We start from the raw sequence: 6000 nt of genomic DNA on the forward strand, positions 1-6000 counted from the left end.
AGGTAAGCTTAGGGTACAAAGTAGGCTTAGGCAAGGAGCCTAAGAAAGACTGCAGAAGGGGTATGGGCTGACATGCTTCCTGGGCTATGCGGAAGTACTCAATTATTATTATTATTATTATTTTGGAATAGAAAAAGGTTTATTGCCGACCTTGCAAGGAGGTGGGTGGCTCATGCCCTAAAAAGTCGTGGGCTTCCCAAAGGGTTTTGACAAAGCATTTTTGAAAGCCAGACCAGCACTCAATTATTAAGGTCCTCTTACTTGGGGTTTACAGTTTACCAAAAGGTTGCACTTGCATATTCTCGTTTATCCTACCGACAGCCTCATGAGGTATGTATAATTGTCCTTATTTTACAGACGAAGACACTGAGGCTCAGAGATGATCAGTGATTTGCTCCAAGTCACAGTCTTGTAATTGACTCATTTGATTTGTGCAGTTTCCAAACTACTCCATCTGGACCAGACAGCCAGGGGGAGGTGGGTATATCAGGCAAGGGTTACCGGTGATGGGTGGTGTCCACCTCTGCCACCAAAGGGTTGGTAAGGTACAAGTTTGAACAATTCTCTCCCATCCCCCAGGGAGCAGACTTCTCTTCTTCCAGAGCTGCACAGTGTTGCTGGGTGGGCCTCATGGGGCAAATGCAAACTGGAGAGTCCTGGGCCTGGTGACTATATCCCATTCTCATCACACTTTGGGAAGTGATGAAAACAGGGGATGTTTAATTTCCTCTTTGCTGCCCCCAGGAATGTAGTTAGCTTCGAGCTCGGGAGCACAGAGTGAGCACTAAAAGGCCCTCTGGACGTGATCCTTAGAGCCACGGCAAGGTAGGCCAGCCTCAGGGTGGGGAGCACAGCCCCAGGAGGAGCCTCGTCTTCCACAGCCAAGCACGAGCTGAAGGTCTCAGGTCCTCGTTAAAGAAGAATGAAAAATCCGGTGCAGCTATTTAAAAACAGGCCGGGTAATGTGGCCAACAGCTGCAGGGCACAGCCCAGGTAGTATCTGGGAAATCATCCACCACTGCCAGCCCTGGAGAGAGAGACCTTGTGTCCCTGGCCAAGGGGGTATGTGGGTCTATTTAGACTCCCCTCTCATCCTCCTGACCCAGAGCTAGTTCATCCAGGGGTCCTGCTGACCCCCTCCCCAGACTGTCTCAACAATCCCACTGCTGCCCCAGGGCCTAAGTCCCATCATCTCTGCTTAGAAATCTGGTTTGTTTCCCAACTGTTCTCCCTCTCTCTTCTCCCCACAGCCTCTCTCACAGGGAAGGACCAGGGCATCAATCCCACATGCTGGGCTCCCTCAGGGTGAGTCTGGGCCCCAGGATGTACAGACATCTCACGAGGGTGGGGGGTTGCCTCTGGGAAGGAGCTGGAAAAGACTGAGGGGAAAGAGCTGGGCTGAAGAGAGAGCCTCAGTGTGGTAAAGCACAGAGGTGGGCTTGAGTGTGAGGGGCTGCGTGCAGTGGTCTGCTGGACCAACAGGGCGGACTACTGTGCATGTCGACATTTAGATGAGAGAGGATGTGAAGACTTTGCTGGGGCTCGGAGTGACTTGTACCTCCCCCGGGATTCTAGGCCTATGTGTTTTCTAATGAGCTCTAAAATGGAAGCAGTGTGTTCCAAGGACAGGACTCAATGAAGAAGGTCCTTTGGACCAAAGAAATTGACAAGAGGTGGAGGATTTAGATTCAATGAACCTTCACTGATAGCCTACCATGGACCCAACACTATGACAGGTACTTGCTCGTATTTAATCCCATTTAGTCCTCACCACAGTCCTATAAAGTGATGAAACTCAGAGAGGTTAAGTGACTGACCCAAGGTCACAAAGCTGGTAAGTGACGGCACTAAGATTCAAACCCAGGCCTCCTAATTCCAATGTGATATGTTACAAGATTATCTTTAGACTTTGCCAATTTCTGGATATGATGTGGAGACTTCCATGAAGGAGTCACATATTTGGGAAGCCAAATATTCAAGGGAGGGAATGTCAGGTATTTTTACGTAAGCAGATTGCCCCGCCACAGGGTCTGAGTTCCCTGCCAGCTCTTTCCTATCCCAGGACACATATTCTCTGTCATGCGTTTGGTTTTGTCAGTGCTCTATAGAACTGCATTTTCAAGGACTTCATCACTCACCAAGCATACAAATGTCTCTCCTTCATTTTTCCTGTTAAGCAGATTTAAAGAATGAACTAAGGGGACTTCCCTGGTGGCGCAGTGGCTAAAAATCTGCCTGCCAATGCAGGGGACACGGGTTCCATCCCTGGTCTGGGAAGATCCCACATGCCGCAGAGCAACTAAGCCTGTGCACCACAGCTACTGAGCCTGCACTCTAGAGCCCGCGAGCCACAACTACTGAAGCCCATGCAGCCTAGAGCCCGTGCTCTGCAACAAGAGAAGCCACTGCAATGAGGGGCCCTTGCACTGCAATGAAGAGTGGCTCCCGCTCTCCGCAACTAGAGAAAGCCTGTGCTCAGCAAAAAAATGACCCAACGCAGCCAAAAAAAAAAAAAAAAAAAAAGAATGAACTAAGAATCTTGGCTGCCATTAATTTCACAGCCTAGAATTATTTGCATCCTTTTTTTTTTTTTTTTTTTTGCTTGAGTCATTTTAAAAAGCCCTTGTGATTCTTTTAATCCCCTTTGGTAGAGCAATTCCATTCTCTTCTCTCTTAACCTCCTCTCTCCTGAATGTCCCCTACCCTACCCCCACCATGGAAAGCTTTAAATAATGCAGCAAATTCTTGTTTCATTTCCTTTTCTCTGTTTCCAGATGGATTTTTCTCCCCAAAACATCCCTGGGAATCATTTCTGTCAGTTGCTTCAGTGGGTGTCCCTTGGTCTTTACACTCATCTAACCTCTCCTCACCTCAAAATTGCAATTTGCTATTTTAATTATAGTTTCTCTTGCCACACTTGAGGGTTTTTTCCTATTGCAGTCCTCTACCTTGCTTAGATTTTAATCCTTTCTTCCAGTGCAGAGAATTCATGAAGATTCCTGGATTACTCCAATTTGCTTCCTTGATGCTGAATAATTCTTCTTAGTCTGTGTATGATTCTGATTGTTCAGATGCTGAATTAAGTTGCTGAGCAGTGAGGCCAGGGTGCCGCATGTGAACTAGTGGCCCCATCCAAGTGCAGATTGATTCACCACTCTGGAGATGGCACGTCTCTGGGTCTGTCTGGTTGCTGCAGTCCTGGGACTGACTGTCTCCTAGACCCAAAGGGTGGCCCTAGGGCAGCTGACCGCATGCCTCTACCTCCCTGACCAGCTGGTGAGAGCTCCTGGGACAGTTTCTCCTGGTGAGAGCTTTGGGTTCCATGAATTGCTCCTTGCAGGCTGGGCTGGGCTGGCCTTGACACAAACTATCTGGGTCACCTGCAGCTGTTTCCCAGGCGCCTGCTGGGCCTGTGGGCTGAGGCTGCAGCTGGCAATGAGTCTGGGCAGGAAGTGAATGGGGCAGTAACCCGTGTGACTAGGAAGGTGATGAGGCCTCCGTGCGAGGGGAGGACTGCAAAGCAGTTCTCCAATGCATTCCCTGCATAGAAGGTGAGCTACTCACCATGGAGAGGAACTACTGGAAAGCTGCCACCCATCCTGTTTGGGCTCACAAACCTGTCCCTGTTCTGTCCTTCAGGCAGGTATGTAGGTCAGTACTGGTGAAAGTCACTTACAGTGGGAGTATGTAAACTTCAGCTTTGAGCCTGGCTCAGTCAGAAACACAGGGTCCTCCAAGGTGACCTAAAAGTCCTGGAGAAAGTGTGGTACACCAACAGCTGCATAACCTGGGTGGGTCACATCACCCACTGAACCTCAGGGCTGATGTGACACAAGGTTCATGAAGGGCTAATAATGGGCCTTACTGATATTATTACACAGGCAAGGATGTGTAAGGGACTTCATTCTCCCGGTTGTTCACTGCTTATCTCCTTCTGTAAGGGATTTGAGATAAGAGACCCAGCTGGAAAATGAAGAAAGGAAAAATGCTGTTGAGATCCTTAAGTATAAGTCTGCGATTGTCTCCAGTGGGAGTAAAGGAAGCAAACAGGAGGGTGGCCCTGTAAAGTCAGCTGAGTAGGGAGAATACAGAGGTGGAGGCCCTAGAGGCCCTGGAGCAGGCTCATCAGGGGGCATGGAAGGAGCAGACAGGTTGTACGTTCCTTGTGAGCTTGCCTTCCTGTCCCAGAGGGTTCCTGCATTGGGAACGAGCAGGAAACACTTCTAAGACATCTGGAAAATGAAATAAGATGGCAGAAAATGAGGCAAATAAATGGTTCCAAAAGTTGGGGTCATACCATTTTGTGAGTAATTCTGACACCTACTAGGTACACTTTGTAAATTGTGTTTTTCTATACAAAAGATTTGTTTGTGGATTTGCCTCTTACACTTCCTTTAATAGCTCAAGGGCAGTACAGTGTCAAGGAGTGTGGCTTGGAGAGGTATATTTTGCTCTTCTCTTTATCAGTCGGTCCCCCAAAAAACACTAAATAAAAATAACATGTTTTGACATGGGCCGTTGATGTAAATCAACTTCTGCAAAGTGTTAATTCAAGCCCCTTTAGAAAAGTTGCTATGTTAATTGATCTGTAAAGAAACAGCTGAATGCCCACCACACCTTGGAGACAAGTCCTCAGTTCTTGCTTCCAAGCAGATGGCAGTTTCCAAGTCTCTCCAGGCAGAAAGCCTAGAGTCCCCATTCCAAGGGTGCTCGATGAGGTACCTGCATGAGGGCTGGCTGAAAGCAGAAGCCTAGAGTGGTCTGGAGCCGTGAGGGATGAGCTTGTGGCCCAGTAGAGATTTCAGGTGGGCTGGATGCAGGGGGTGCATCTCCTCTGGGGAGGAGGGCAGGGCAAAGATGGAGGCGGGAGAGAGTCTGGCTGCTCTGAGAGATGTAACGGTTGGTCTGTCAAAAAGGTGGGTGTCTGGAAAGGAGAAGAAGGAGATGAGGTTGGAAAGATGGTGGTGCCAGGCCCAAGAAGGCCTTGGGTGCTGGGTGAAGGAGGCAGGTCTGTGTCCTTGAGCAGGACTCTCCACTGAAGGCTTCTAAGCCCAGAAAAGCTGGGGTGAAAATCGGATTTTAGGAACATTGGTCAGATGTAGGATAGCCTGGAGGGTGGGGCTGGCCAGGGAGGTCGGTAGGGAGGCTTTGGCTCCAGCACGAGAATCAAGGAACTGGACTAGTGTGTATGTCATAGGAATGAAAGGGTCCATAATAAGTGAAATGGAAAGGACATGACAGTAGGAGGGGGACAGCCCACGAGTGGGAGGACTTGAAAGTTAGGAGGAGAAAAACGCCCCAGAAGCAGGTGACATGGGTGCTTTATATTCCCAGATTCCCCAGAGAGGGCTAGTTAATTAGGCTAGTTACTGCTGTCCAGCCCTTGCTAATGTGTGTACTAGAGCAGCAGAGATTTTCCACAAGGAAACACAGATTGAGGCAGGTAGAGGTTAATGTGGTCTGCAGATACACCGCAGATGAATCCTCAACAGTACTTAATGCAGGGTAATACGTGATAAATTATTCATACCATACAGTGTAATAAGCAGGTTGAATCTGTGGCACTAGGCCTCTTGAGCTGTATTTTACATTAGATCCTCCTCTTATGGCTCTTATTTAATCATTTTCAGAACACCTGACTGAAATAAGTATTTCAGGTCCCATTTTTTACCCCTGCAAAAATAAATTTGATCATTCATTCATCTCATGACATTCTGACATTTACCATACTCTTACATTAAAATAAAGATGATTAGAAAGAAAAGAGCTCAGTAATTAGGCACAGGAGGAAGCTGGAACATACTTTTCCTAAGGTTACCCCTTCTGGCCCTCACGGAAGAAGGAGATCTGTTCTAGAGAGGCCTCAGAAAGCTCATTTGCATAAGAGATACTCCCAATTTATGGTTCATCTGAGGGAATGAAATCTGTTTCTTTCGAGCTGACAGGGATTCTGTCTCCTGTGGAGTGGGATGTCTGGGTAGAGGTTCTCATAGCCCTCTG

At 48.0% G+C, this 6000-nt stretch overlaps 1 long non-coding RNA gene across 1 annotated transcript; it reads left to right on the top strand.

Annotated features, from left to right (window-relative positions):
- The first annotated feature begins 326 nt into the window (after positions 1 to 326).
- On the top strand, positions 327 to 2747 carry LOC109551877 (uncharacterized). Its single transcript, XR_002178562.2, has 4 exons — positions 327 to 477; positions 1251 to 1305; positions 1576 to 1736; positions 2181 to 2747. It is a non-coding gene; the product is annotated as an uncharacterized lncRNA (long non-coding RNA).
- The last annotated feature ends 3253 nt before the right edge of the window (positions 2748 to 6000 follow it).

Source organism: Tursiops truncatus, chromosome 4 (genome assembly GCF_011762595.2).
Source record: "Tursiops truncatus isolate mTurTru1 chromosome 4, mTurTru1.mat.Y, whole genome shotgun sequence".
Classification (NCBI taxonomy): domain Eukaryota; kingdom Metazoa; phylum Chordata; class Mammalia; order Artiodactyla; family Delphinidae; genus Tursiops; species Tursiops truncatus.